The sequence below is a fragment of the Rissa tridactyla genome, chromosome 12 (genome assembly GCF_028500815.1).
Source record: "Rissa tridactyla isolate bRisTri1 chromosome 12, bRisTri1.patW.cur.20221130, whole genome shotgun sequence".
NCBI classification, from domain to species: domain Eukaryota; kingdom Metazoa; phylum Chordata; class Aves; order Charadriiformes; family Laridae; genus Rissa; species Rissa tridactyla.
This window is the reverse complement of record NC_071477.1, coordinates 12,122,767-12,137,990: the sequence shown is the minus strand read 5'-3', so window position 1 is coordinate 12,137,990 and position 15,224 is coordinate 12,122,767. Positions and strand designations below refer to the sequence as shown.

General features: G+C 42.8%; 1 long non-coding RNA gene across 1 annotated transcript in view; it reads left to right on the top strand.

Annotated features, from left to right (window-relative positions):
- The first annotated feature begins 3,513 nt into the window (after positions 1–3,513).
- The window catches only part of LOC128916641 (uncharacterized), a 31,773-nt gene continuing 20,062 nt past the window's right edge, over positions 3,514–15,224 (top strand). The window contains exon 1 of the long non-coding RNA XR_008469028.1: positions 3,514–3,617. This is a non-coding gene — a long non-coding RNA (uncharacterized LOC128916641). The remainder of the gene's footprint in view (positions 3,618–15,224) is intronic.

Sequence of the window (15,224 nt, the reverse complement as noted above, 5' to 3'; positions counted from 1 at the left end):
GGCTTTCACATAAAGATGTATTTACACAGTTGCAATAAATAGGCGGATGAATGCTTCTCTGTGGGTGCCATGTAAGGCCATCAGAGGCAGATGGAGAGTTCTCAGCACAGCTGGTTTTGGTGACTGGGTTTGTTCCCCTTACAGGGATTCTGCAGAAGTCCAATGGCTTTCACTAGAGACTTGTGCAAAACTGATCTAGTAATACAGACCCTTGGTGCTGGGCAATCAGGGGCTTTCTGTGAGTCCGTATGACACGAGGAATGCTGTTTTGAGATGTCCTCTCTTCCTCTTATCCATCTTGTCTTCAGTGTCTTTAGGTATTGAACACTCTTCATCCAGAGCAGGTCAGAGCCCTTTCTCCTCGCCAGGCACACCTCCTATTCATGCAAACCCATGCGCAGATGAAGACTATTCAGGAACCTTGTGGCTTGGAGACCTCAGGGCATCCAGATGGACCAAGTGTGGCTAGGCTGGTCTACCCACAGATGTCCTCTGTTGAAGTCTTCCTCAGCTCTTGCAGCACTTACAGTTACCAACATGGGCAAGCATCAGTCAGCAATGCAGAAGAGCCGTGATCAAGACAGAGAGCAAATGGATCAAGCCGCTGCAGTTGCTCTTCTGTTGAGTCTTCAACCTCTGAAATTATTAACTACATTTTCAAAGGCTATGGCCAAAGCTGGACTAGTCAGCTGATTTCTGCAAGAAGTAAAGAAGCCACCAAGTGACATCAGCCAGGCTTACTTCTTTTTTAGGAGGCAACTTCAAGCTCTCTTGCATATGTAGAGATTGAGAAAGCAGCTTTCAGAGGAACTAGCACAGCTCGTTTGATTTCTCTATGCAGAAAATGCTATTTGAATCATGAAATGCAGTCTGCAAACAGTGATGGATTCTGGGGACGGAGAAGGCATCTGAAATTGGAGCCCAGCTCTGAAGTAGGCACAGGACCGATCTCCAGGCATCACCAGATTCTGACGTGGGAAGAGCTGGTTCCGAATGCTACAAATTGTCCCTAGTTCTATTAAGGTCAAAACTGATTTTTTTTGTGTTTTCAATCGGAATGACACCTCATGCATAGCCCGCGTACTCCTAACTTAGGGATGCTTTAAAACGGGAATCAGATTCTCCTGTGTCACTGAGCACTGAGGAAGGATTCAAAAACTCAGGAGGAGCCTATTAGGTATTTTAGGGCAGGTTGCCAGTTCTTTTGCCAGCACACAGACTACTACAAATTCTTACACGCACATACATAGTTCAGACTCGCCCTGCGCAGTGACACCCAACCGCATTTAATTCCTGTGCATACCATCTCTCTTTGCCAGCCTCCTCTCTGACGCTTTTTCCTTGTTCTCAACAAACACAATTCTAAATTCAGTCCCTGAGTTTCCATTAAGGATGAGCAAAGCAGAGCTTTAAACTCCGAAGCTGTTTTAACCCATTTGCTCCTGGATCAAAAAGCTTCCCAGTTTCATTCCAACAACTCAGGAAACTTTTCCCCACTGAAATCTTGGGGGGGAAAAAAAAAGGGGGGGGGACTAAAAAGGAATTAATTTTACTAAGGCGGAGCAGTTTCTTTTTCTGGTGTGGTTTTACTTGCAGAGATGTGAGTTAAAGAAATAATGGTGAATACAATCTTAAAACCTGATCCGAGTCTTCTGTGAATATTCCTTTGTAGAGCACACTCCAGCACATTCTGGTCTGCACTTGTGGTTGGTAGGTCAAGGTCACATTAAAGAGGCTGACAGTGCAGCTTGGATCCTGCAGCACCTGCTCATACTTCAGCTCTGATAATTTTTCAGAAAAAAAAAAAAAATTACATGAATAACCAGAAAAAAAAAAGCTCCTGATGCCATGGGGTTTAATTTTGATTTTATTGTTCATCTTGAGAAAGGGGCATTATCTGGAGCACAAGCTAGGTGTATCGTTCAGCACGGATGGAGTTAATCGTGATCCCCTTTCCTATGGCCATCCACCACCGGATGAATGCAGCCGCATTGTCCATGATCACAGCGCTGTGCTAAATGTGCTGCTCTTCCTGGAGCCATAACGTGAAATACTCGGGGCTGTACTAACAAAGACCTTACACTCCGTTTTGCGTGTGAAAACATGGAGCTTTTCCATGAGCAGTTCCTGGCCCCTCATGGCATCGTGGTGCAGTCTGTGCTTTTACAGTTCCCTGAGAGCTGCCTCAGCAGATCCACCACAAACGCCTGTTTTCCAGGATTTAAAATTGGGCTGGGAAAAAAATTCAACGGGCTGAAACTTGGCATTTCGAGGCTCATCTGGGGAGTCAGTTGCTCATATTGCGCCAGATTCTGGCGTCTTCAAAGGGTGAATTTCTATTTCCTTGTACCTGAAACTGGTAAGAGTCACTGAAAGAAAGGGTGAAAAAATCTGACTATTAACTTCAGATCAGGCGTGTTTTAAGTTGAGCAATGAGCACCTTGTGTATACGTACACGAAATACATACTTCTCCAACTGAGAATTAGTTATTGATAAATCCCCACTGTGATGTAGCAACAGCTTCCCCAGTTCTGTAAGATAAGAGCTAGTATTTAATCAACTAGAACTAGGTGAAATGGATACCATATAATAAGCGTTATTCTTGTGGAGGTACCAGCTCCAACCCAACAATTTTAAATTGAAGCTTGCTGATGTTTTTCGTCAGTCTGACTTGGTCTGAGCTCTGCACTCGGGATCACTATTGCCGGTTACTTGTGAAATCATGAAGTTTCTGCTCTCTGGAGTGGCAAAAAAAAAAAAAAGGTTTCAATCACTCTGCACAAGCCCATCGTCTCCCTCCCCGCAGGGGGCCTCGGCACAGTCTGCTCCTGGTCCTGCAGCCTCTGCTTCCACCAGTGCATCCTCTCGTCCTCTCGTCCGCTTTGGGACAGACACTGCAGAGGCACTTCAAGTGCATGTATGTCATTAACAGGCAAATGGAAGATTTTATAGCATCGTTTGATCTTTTGATTCAAGCCTTTTGAAGAAATGATCCACCAACACAAGAACTGCCTGCTTTGTAAAGAATTTACTTCTCTCCTGTGACCGCAAATGTCTTAAAGACCTGCTTGCCTGCCCAAGTTTTGCCCTGCTGCCATTACACTAATGCATATGTTTCACTGAAACTCCAAAAATACTGGTGCTGAGAAACCTAGGCTCAGAGCAACATAAGGTAGATGGAAAGCAGAATATTTTGCTGCACGAATGCAGAGTATCTAGAGTCAGGGTTTGCACCTGTGCAATTACTTTGATGTAGTCATACTGGAGCAAGGAGAGGAAACAAAGCAATGTAGACGAAGCTTTCAGCTGACAGAGAAAATAAAAACACAGCTTGTGGTTGTGTGAACTGATCTGTGATAAAAATGTTTGCATAAAATTACATGCAAATGACTGGGAAGTACAAACATACCCACAAGAAAGTCTGTTCCACTCAGGACCAGAAGCAGAAGTGCTGGAAATATAGGAAGCAAACTTGACCTCAAGAAAGTTACAGGGTGAGGGTGTGAGCTGCTGTCAGCCGAAAGCAGTGATAAAGCACCCAGTTATCTCGCTGGGCATGGGATCACCCCCTGGTTGTGCAAACAAAGGGATTCTGTCTAGCTCAGAAAAGATTTAGGTAAGCACCCAAATTGCTATCATTTCATAGAGCTTACAGATACTTGAGACCTGTAGAAGTGCACCTCGTGGGGAATATCTCTTTGGGCCCCCGTCTGTCTATTTGGAGGTGGGGGCTGGGATGGGCGTTCAAATGCAGCAGATGAGGCATTTCCAGTCATCTGTCTCATTCTTTGCCAAGTCGTGATTATTCTGGGTCTCGGAAATCATAACTCCTTTGGGGAACGGGGACAGCCCCAGTCGGTATGACCATAAGCTCCAGGTCAGTGCTCACCTAGTGAAGACAGTTACTCATGCTGGCGGCTCTTGGCTGTTTTTTGAAGGAGACTTTGCCTTTCTCAAAGCTGGCTTCCTCTATACGGTGAAGGCTGTGTCTTGCCTGCTTGTGTGCTAAACCATTTGACTGAGCCACCAGCAATTTAAACGGGGTCTTTCTGAGGTTGTATAATATAGGGACTTTTTTTTTTTTACAGGTCTGATAGGTTAAAGATATACATGTATATATGTAAATGTGTGCAAATAAAAATATGGTTTTCACCCTCATTTTAACCGAAGATAGAAAAAGTAATAATTATAACTTAAACAGCATTGATGCAAAATCACAACAGTATTTTGCTTATCTGATCTTATCTTCCCTTTGATGGGCTGGGTTGCACAACGATTACAGCTAACTCTGCAGAGGCTGAGAGATAGCATAATATTGCTCATAAAGGTTATCATCTTGCTGCTTCTCATCGCGGCCCCACTGTTGTTAATAACCCAAGCTTGAGTTTAAACAGGAATACTTGTCTTTAATATATATTTCCTGCTCCCATATATTTCAGGGAAAAGCATTGAATTTATTGGCAAGAAGGACAAACAAAAACAGACTCTCCCAAGACGTTAAGCACATATAAAAATCCAGATGTTTCCAGCATCAGGATTTTTAATTTTTTTTTCCTTTCTTTTGGTCTCTGTTTTCCTGCCAGGCCTACAGGAAAGCACACACAGAATGAAACCGCTCTCCAATGGTAGCTTTGAGGAGCAAACTCTACAAATAAGAAAAAACAAACACAGTCAAAATCAAGCACTTTCCTCCTTTGTCGTCTGTTCAGCTGCTGCTGCCGAGACCCAGGCTCGTACCTGGGATAAGAGTTTTTCCTGTCTTTTCCAAGGCCCCACTTATGTGACCCGGGAATTTCTAAGGCTGGGAAAGGCGGGGCACGAGGGGGTGTTTCATCTGGCAGATCCATCCTGCACGATGTTTAAGTGATGACTGCTTATTGATCCTGAGCCTGTGTGTGGTGGTGGAGACAAAGTTGTGTTTGTTGAACATCTCACTGTGGCCAGGGCATCCTTATCTCTGATGCAAACTGGGGGCAATACGGCCTCTGCGGGTTCTCAGGGAGGCTGGGGAGGGAAAAGACCTTGTGCTCAGGACTAAGGAATTTCCCTTATTATCTGATTAATCTTTAGGACTTCCCTGCCTTCCTTCCCCTCGTCTTACAATCACGCTGTGTGTAGGCCTGGAGGACTCCTGGGATTTTGAAGGACACGCTGATTTATTCATTGTTGCATTACTGCATTAATGAAGGGCAGTAGTCTTTCCAACTCGGTGGGTTCTCTAGACTTGATAAAACTTGCATAAAAACACTGGGAGGATTCGTCTACTGCATTGCTACTACTCCTCTGCTTCATTAAATAGCTGCTGCATTAGGTACTCTGCAAAATATTAGTGCAACTAGTGATTTACATTTATATAAATTTGATAGTCACTTGCGATAAGAGAATGATACTACAGCATCTTGCTGATGCTACTTTTCTTCTCAGAGTGTTATTTCCCAATATCTTACTCCATCCTGACCTAGCAGTAATGAAGTCAATGAAGACTTTTCTTTTGATGTGAGAGGGAGCAGGAAAAAACTCACCCTTAGATTCCTTACACAAGCCTGGCTCTCATTAAAGTTACTGGAAAAAATATACGTGTCCAGTGTGTATACGGCAATTATGTTGATTGTCCCTTCTGGGTGAAAAAAAAAAAAAAAAAAACAAAAAAAACCAAAAAAAGCAACCCCAAAAAACAACAAGCAAAATAATTTAGGAAAGATCACACAAGTCCAACAAAGAATATTTTTCCAGAGTATTAAGTAAGTACCACGTATTCCATGGTTGTGCTTACTGCTCAGTAGGGGAACTCATTTTCAATGGAGGATAGCAAAGTTAATCCTGTTCTGTTTTCTTTTGCTTACTAAAAGAGCTGAAAGACAAGCATTTGTTAATTGCATGTACAGAAAATGCACATGCAGAGCTCAGTTTAATCCCCATAGTTATAAAGATTCCAAGAAAACCAGTTAAAATTAGGAAGAGAGAGAGGAAAGAGGAAATTCCCTCTTTCTTTTTTCCTTTTTTTACCAAAAAAAATTCAGATTGCAGTGGAAAACCGAATGTTGAAAACTATCCTTCAGTTACACTCTGTAAATCTGGGACCTTCTGTCAATTCAGTGTATCCTGTTTTATTGAGCTCTGGCAAGAAGTTTATTGACAGGGGAAAATGTCTTTATTACACAGGGAATTGTTTGCTCTGCCACAATCAGTTGTGCTAACAGCAACTCCCAAATCATTATCAGGATCTCACTTTTCAGCCATGTTACTTCTGGAACAGCTAAGATGGATTCTCTTTAGACATATGGCTGCTGCCTGGCTACTAGGCTTGCCAGCAAAAGAAAGACAGTGGTCACTTTACATGACAAAACGTATATATCCTGCCAAACAGATTTGCCAGGAATAAATGGTACCTTCATGGCAAAGACCATGGTTCACTCTCTGAGCAGTCGCTGGATGCCGGGAAAGACCTCTCTGCATTTCTCTCCAAGAACGCCAAGTCATGCATAATCAGCAAAAGTGATATTTGCAAAACCGGGAGTTTCGAAGTAAGGCTCCAAAACCAGCAGTTGAGGAAAGTCATTTTCCAAATAACTGAGTCACCCTCTGTTCACCAGCTGCCAGCGGGTCCTGCTGTGTGCTCTGCCCCTTGGAGAACCGGATCACTTCTTGAGCTGTTGCAAGCATGAGAGCCGTTGGTGATCTTAGTCACCTCTCCGTTAAAGCCTTGCCCTCGCATCATTGATGAAAGACTTGATCTTTTGCTGTTTTTACAATAGGAACCCTTCTCTCATCACTTCCCAACGTGACACGGCAGAACAGAGCTATGACCCATCCTCTCATATTTGCTCTTCTGAGGCACAGAAGGCTCTTTGAAAGGCACCATCCCATTTGGGGTTTCTTTCCTAAGACTCAACCCAACAGCCATCTGTCGTGCTTTTTTCGTTGACCCATAACAGGGTACAGGAAATCTCACTTCTCCCAGCCATCGGTACACAGTGGCCAGTACCTACCTCTTCCCTAATTTTTTTTTTATTATTATTGGCTCTGTGGTTACAGTAGCTAAGCCCCCCTTGGGTCCCTGGGAAGTCCCGTTGCCTCCTTCACACAGAATTGCCTCATGCAGTCATCTGTAAGAGCAAGGACAGGCAGCCTTCAGCACAGCACCCATGCCGTGCGTTGGCTTCTCCCCTTGCAGATGAGTTTCAGAAATCTCAACCAACTGCATAACTTTTTTTTTTAAGTCAAACTGGTGTGTTTACACGCCCAGAATTGACTGGCATTGATTTATCTCAAGGGTCAATCTGTGTCTTCCAAAGATAGTAGGGGTTGTTAAGGAACAGTCTGTCAGGAGGGTAGTGTTTGTATCTGAGGTGAAAGCAATGGGAATTAGACTGTAAAGACAATGTTCTTATCAACTGCAAGATTCAGAACAACTGCTGATATCTTGCTGAAGAGTTTCCTTTGGGCATGGGTTTCCTCTGTGTTCCACTCTCAAATTTTAGCCCTCAGAACTGGTCTGTTCTCATAGAAGAAGAGCTAAAGCAATGGGGAACCGAAGTCTGGTCCTGCATCCTGCAGGAATGAGGATCCAGATCTTGCAGAGGCAGAGAGACAAGACAATATTGCTTGTAATGGCGATGCTGCTGCTTCGCCTCAGCGCATCCACGCTGTTATCAGTAAGCCAACAGGAGGAAAAAGGTCCCCCTGTGACTTGATTGCTGGTATCCCTTCCTCCAAATCAATTTTGTTTTGTTTTTTAAGCATGTAACTAAATCAGGTCCTTAAAGATGTGTATGTGATCCACTCTACATATGCACAAGAAATGACAGCCACAGAAAGAGGCTGGACCTCAATCTCTTTAAACATTTACCACTGCAGTTAAACCAAAGAGAACAGGCCAGGAGACTGACCTCCATCTCTGCAGTGATGCTGCTGGGTGACATATTTTCCTTAGGCAATTTACATTTTCATAAGAGGTACAGACCCCTTTCTCCTTCTCCTTGACTTTGATATTTTTTGCTGAACTCATCTAAGCCTTTCACTCGGTCCCGATATGGGAGTGGAGGAAGAAAAGACAGTCCCACTGCAATTCTACAGCTCCTGCTGGCGTTCCCCCAGGGACCAGCTCATAGGTTCTCCTCATTATCAAGAAGTTTTGAAGGGAAACAAGTATTTGCCCACCCCTTTGGCTGACCAGAACTTGGCTTGTCCATGGAGGCAGCAGCCATGGTCAGCTGGATGTGAGAAAGGGAATAATTCCTCCCACGCACCCAAAGACCACACTCCGACCTGGTGAGCAAAAGGCAAATATGGGCACTTGGGAGAACTGCACGGAGACCACCTTATCCAGCGGCAGAATCCGAGCTGCGCTGTGGGTGGGAGCTGGAAGACAAATGGGAGGGAAGAGAGAGAAGAACACAGCAGGAAGAATAAAAGGGGGTGAAAGGTTCATAAAATCATTAAAAAGGAGCCTTCTTATTCCCTCCTTGCTGACTATTGGCACCGCAGACTGGACACAAGCATTTGGCAAGGCTCTGCCTCTGGGATGCACACAACAGGGACCTACCCCGTGCATTGCACACACAGTCCTCCCACGCACAAAACCTCGCCAGGGCCCTCTCTGGGTTTATTTCAGCTTAGAAACCCACCACGCCTATGATGTCATCCCCCACTGGGGCTTGAATTCATTTCAAGTTGACTGGTCCAGCCCAAAAAACTTTTCTTTTTTCTTTTTGTTTATATACGAGGTATATCCATGGCTCATAAACCAACACACAGGACGGAAGTGGCTAGAGAATAAGTGATAAACCAATGTTAACTATTTATACAATTGGTTCAGAAAGCGGATTTTTATTGATTGAATGCTTCATTTTTTCCCATTATACTTTTGGGGCTACTTAAATCAACTCTGCTCCACAGACTGAGGCTCCACATATTGCACAGAACTCAAGCATGGAGACTGGGAGGAAAATTAAGAGCCAAGCCAATTAATACATACAGTCTCATGTTTGTTAGATGCCTTTTGAAACTAGTGCTTGTTGCTTTTTAAAGAAGACTCGAGGCTCAATCATACAAACACTCTGTCTATGAAACCGCTCACAGTCTAGGAGTGAATTGTTAGTTTTACTTGCCTGAAAACTCCATAGAAGCATTTGCTTCATGGCAATTGATGAAGCATTTCAGCATGTCTATTTTATCATCAAATAGAAAGAATACGAGAACATTTTAATGACCACAAGAGCTTTTGTCAGTAAGAAGTGAGTGTTTTGTCCCAGCAATGATAAAGACCTCCTGTATAGCTCTTGTCTAGGACTGGGCTTTGAACTTTAAAAGTAACCGGTGCCGATAAACAGGAAACAATAGATCGCAGTTTGTAGTTTGCATTAAATTGTTCTCTTGGCTTTTTTTTTGTTGTTGTTGCTTTTATGTTTTAAGCTGGGACAAATACAATGTTTCGTCAAAGTTGAGATCACAATTTGTTTATTTATTGGGGGTATTCTGCACTTCGCATTGCAAGCTGCTGCCACTAAAAGAAACGTGGGTTGGCACAAAAATGGGAGGAGGAGTGAGCACTATAATGGAAGAAATGTTACCCAATAATTAAAATTCAGTGGTACTGTAAATCCTAATGGAAACAACAATGTGTCTTTGTCTACAATTAACTCTGGGCTCCAGTTCATGATAAAAATTCTAGCTTGTAAAAAGCCTTGACCTCAATACCGGCAGCTCAACAGAGGTTCACAGATCTGGCTTTAAAAAAAAACAACAACAACAAAAAAACAACTTTCACAGAGGGGGAACAAATAATAGCTGGACTTGGTTCCCTAAATATGCTCCAATTATTCAGGATGGTTGAAGATAAGAAGATACAGGAGAAGAAGCCAGGGGAAAATAGTTCCATAGCTCAAAGAAAAGTACAAACTGTTGTTTGATGTCTAGAGAGAAAATTCACCCTCCCCCTCTTGTTATCCCAATCATACATTCCGTGGGGCACCCTGTGTGTTAACAGCGAAGTCCTAGAAAATCTTTATTAGTAGTAGTTTAATACTTTTTTTATTGTTAACAAAGCAGACAAAACGAGTTGTTCATTACAGTGAGTGACTGACAGGGAAACATGGAGGACTATTCATTAAGTAATTACTACTTTTAGGCAGAAAAAGTTACTGTGCTTAAAAGAGGGGAAAAACAGTACAAAATCAAATTGTCTATTCTTTTTTTGGTGGGTGTGTGTGGAGGGAGTAATGTCTCATGGAAAAGACAGTTCTACAAATGTCAATCAATTTGACAAGCAATTATCAACTTTAAGATAAGGATGTAGACTGTGGGTAGAGTACCTCGGAGCAGACTGCCTCACTTACCGTGCCGTGTAATGGTGGATAGACTGGGACTTGTCTAGAAGAGCGTGTCTACGTCTTATCTGCAAACCTGTAGAAATGGGATCAAACCTCGTAATATTTTCTAACCAACTATAGTTCAATTTGCAGAGGACTTTTTTTTGTTTCTCACCACTTCCAAAGAAGGAAGGACAACACAGTGCCTTATGGAAGGACAATGAATTCGAAAAGGTATTTCGGAAATAGCTTTTGTCAGAGCACGGGCTGGGTTCATACTTGGGCTTGGGGTGTTCCTCTGCAGCAGCGAATTCAGCAGTTGTAGCAGATGCTGCTTCCAAAGAAGGTGAGAAACGTGGATTGTCAAAAACATTTAAGTGTCTGAAGCCCTCACATCTCAGCTGTGATGTTTGCTCCTGAATCCCCTTGGCTCTCCCCATACATACATCTACATTTTTTTGCCATTATTAAAATGGCCCGAGAATCCATGCTTAACTGTCTGGGGGCTAAAATATCAGAAATGCCTACTTCATTTCTTTACACTGGAAAATAGGAGAAAGGCTCTCCACTTAGCTGGCACCATGCATCGGCGGGATGTGTGCTCAAAAACGAGACCTGGGACTTGGTTCTGGGAGTAACTTACATCCCCTTGGTTTCAATAAGAGCTGTGGGTGCTCAGATGCTTTGATTGCAAGGCCGTTTATTAGGTGCTTAAAATACAGATTAAACAGAGAGAGATGCGATCTCTATGCTTGTGGAAAGCTATAAAACGAAACAATTCTGTATTTCAACCACTATCTTTTGATCCTTAGCCATAGGTAGATTTAGGAAGGAACTTGCTTGTGTACACTGCAGTGTGCAGAGCTCTTGGCGTTTGGATGGCTCACAGACGGGACAGAGCAGCCTCCACCAGAAGTAGTTTCTCATGGTAAAAAGGAAAGAAATCTTAAAATGAGTGGAAGTGTGGAAAAATAGCACTTTCGTGCAAATAGTCCTTACCATGAAGAACTCTGTCTGCTCTGGCCCTGCACATTTGAACTTATTTTATGCTGCACTGGGGCATATATCCATGCAGATTCACTGGGAAATTGCTTAAAAACGTTAAGTCACAGGTTTTTGTATGTCTACATGTATCCTTACAGTGTCACTTAACACTGATCTCACCTAAGCCACGAAAACATATAGAAGTTGATGAGATCCCTTGGGAGAATCATTTCCAAGGAGAGAAGTCGTTGGCATTTGGTCCATTCCAGGCAGAACAGGGACACGTGCGCACACATCCCAGGCGGTTGCACACTCTGAGAGCCGGTGACAGCAGTGACGACCAATGGCACAACTCATTGATCCCAGTGGGGCAAGAGCAAGTCCTTAATCCCCATGTTGTTTCCAAGCTTCCTGTTTTGAAATTGCCATAATTAAATTCTAAAGACTGAGAAAGCACCAAACAAGTTGCCAAGTTTGTGTCAAGCGTTATCAGCTGATCTCATCATAATCCGGTAAATAGCATATCATGAACATCAAATCTAATTAAATCCTCTTGAGATACGGGTTAAAAAACAGACACAAACAAGAATCAAGCATTTTAAACCTGCCATTGTACAATCAGAATTAATCTGCAGGGAGAAGTGAATTTCCTTGAAAACTGGACAAATAAGCCTTCCGTGTTCTCCTTTCCCCGGTGGCTCACACTCTCTCTGGCGTACACAGTCAGGAGGAAAATGCTACCGGGTTTTTACTTTCAACACAGATTGCATGAAATGCATCTCTAATGTCTGTCTGCTGGACTAGAATACAGGATGAGGCAGAGTAAAGGGGACATATTTTATTTATGCGTTTATCTCCAGTATTCTCAGCAGTACTTTAGGTGCTGTCCGTATGTAAAAGAACGATCTCTAGCCATGGGAAGCACAATGAAAAAAGCTCTAATGTGAACTCCGAAAGGCAGCAGCGAGTTTGTTGTTCTTAAGCGAGTCTCTTGATCATCACATTATCTGCCAAGCACCTTTTGAAACTCATCTCAAATGCACCATAGGTGTCTGTGTGTGTGCATAAGCCCTTAGGGCTACACCTATGCTGCTAGTAAATTAAACAGTGGCAGGTAATATTCCCAGGCTTTGGAATTTGATAGTCTATACTGTTAAATTCCTAGAACCTGCCCTGGCACATTTTTGGCCTGGATCAATTAGTGTTCTCCCACATATGTCCCAGGAATTTCGGAGTTAGCACAGCCAGAGACCATTCCCAAGGGATGCCGTGTGTTCAGTCATCCTGTGTGGTGGCTGGAAGAGCTTCGTAACATGGACATGGCTCATTCCAGGTCAGTTGGCCTCATTGCCAGAGAACGGCCCTAACAACACTTAATTTTCTAATAAGAGCTGTTGCCTACATGCCCATGTCATAGCCTACATCTGCTGTATATTTAATCTGGGTACTTCGTAAGAGTGCTCTACCCTGAAGCCAGATCACATCAGGGCTCTGAGAAAGGGCAGTTCAGGACTTTGTCTGTTGGATGACTATGTGAACTACAGATTTCCTATGCTTGGGCATGAACTGCTCTCAAATGCTACCTTTCCAGTAAGTTGCAATAGGTTACAGCAAAGCTGAATATGGAAAACGGGCTTCTCTGTTCTCATCCTTCTTTCTTGATAAGAACTAGCACTTTCTTGATCTCTCTGAAAAACAGCAAGAAGTAGGTATTGTGTGTCTCTTGCAGTCCCTTAAATAAACTCATTCAGAAGATCAAGAATTCATACCAAGCAGCACAATTTCAGTTGGTCATAAAAACGCCCCTTTCACCTCCACGATTAAGCTAAAAATGAAAGCTCTGAATGGATTTGCCTCGGATGAACAAAATAACCCCTCAGGCATGGATTCACCCTACCTGGGTAGGTATCTGAAATAAACCCCTGCTTTCCCAAGGCTTCCTGTTCAGTCACAGGAACGTGACACCAGAAGATAATCCAGCCAATCTCAGACCTAAATTGTGTCTCCATTACTACAAGGCGTATAGGCCAGCAGTAGTCACCATTTCAGCATTTCAAATTATTGTGTTCTACCTGCACTTGGTCTGTCTATTTTGACAGTGACTTTCAAGTTTTTTACGAGCCTCACCAACTTTTGTCTGTATTTTCACAGGAAAATAAAAAGAAAATTAACCAGATCTGTCCCAGTTGCCAGTTCTAACAGCAAAAACTACAGTCAGAGTTTCAGGCCAAACCTGATTCAAAATGAAGTTTCTGTTCTTCTCACTCTCACTCACTACAAAAAACCCTTAAGTTTCATAGCACCAAGGTGACCCCAACTGAGAAAGTGAACCAGCTCCCTTGCATAGCAACTCTTCATCATATTTGGTTCATTCCCATAATTGTATTTTCACCTAAAGCAATCTTGACTGGTCCTACTATTTACTAACTTCAGAGGTATCACTAGGGTGGATGCTGGACTAAGAAGTTCTTCTCCTGCCCAGGCTTGGGTGTCAATATTCTGTACGTTGTGATCATTCAAAACCTCTTAGCAAAGCTGGATGGAGGGGGGGGGGGGGGAAGAAAAAAGAAAAAAATCAAAACCCGATCAGAAAACAAACGAACAAAAAAAAACAGACTGAAAAAAAAACCAACACCACAAACATTTCAATCAAGAAAAATGCAGTTTGTACCTGTGGCATTTGAAAAGTGCTTAAAAAAGGATTTCTCTTCCCTGTTCACTGACTCTGTTCCTTAAAAGAAATTGATTTGGGTTGCAGAATCTGAGTTTACCTGCCGTTTTCTCCATGGAAACGCTGTTCAAAAGTTGCAATTTGTGATACTTTGTGACTTTGTAATACCCTGACTTTCCTGGTCCTTACCTGTTCTTCCTCTCCACGTGCCACTCCTGCTGCCAGTCGCTCTTACAGCCCAGCACGTGTTTCTGTAGACCATGTCCTAGAAGACCACCCACCGTTCTCAGCGCACCCATTAGTATAGTGCACCTTTATTTTCCTCTCTTTCCACGAGGTCTGAAGTTCAGTGTGCACAGGCAGCTTCAAAATGAGAAGTTGACAAACCTATTTACAGAGAGCTAATGACAAAGACTCAATGAAAACTTAAAAAAAAACAATCAATTCAGCCCATTTGGCAAGGAAGGAGTACACATTTCCCATCTTTCCAAGGTTTTGCTTTAGTTCCAGAGGGAAAGGTCTACTGTGTTCAATGCAAATAATACTGCTTATGTTGAGTATGAAAAGAGCCAGAAGAGCCAGTGACCTGTGATGTCTTTTAAGCAAGATACTATTTAATAGTTTTAAAAGGAAGGAAACTTTAATCTTTGAAGATCAGAGGTTATCACAGCAAAATATATTATTTGTCACTGTTATTATTAATAGCAATAAATAACAGTAGCACCTTGACAAGTTCAGTTCACTGCTGATGATCAGCATTAGCTGATTATTTTTTTTCTAAGTTGGTCTTATGACTTCTGGGCTGAGCCTACAGGTCGGTTAGCATGAAGTTGCTTATCAGCTGTGCATCCATAGCTTCACTACCCTTGGTCATCATCATAATTTTAATACCAAGACAAGCACACTGGATGAAAACTATACCTTGGCACTCCCGCCTTTCTTGCAGCTTTGATGCTGGGACAGTTGTTCTGCCCTCAAGGTTCTTTTTCCAAACACACTCATCTTCCTCGTCCTAGTGATGGCTTAATATGTGGATGTATGTTTGGTACCTAAAGGGCATGTACCAAGTACATCAACAGCTTCTTGATTCGTTTTGGTACAGGCAGTTTGTGGTGATGACATCTTTCTGTTCGATATAGAGGAGCTTTTATGGGCACTTCTTTACCAGTGTCTAAATTTGCGCCTAACATGCTGGTGGGTCTCCATATTTTGTAAATACAGGTCAACACTGAAGTTATACCTAAGCTATAAATTTTCT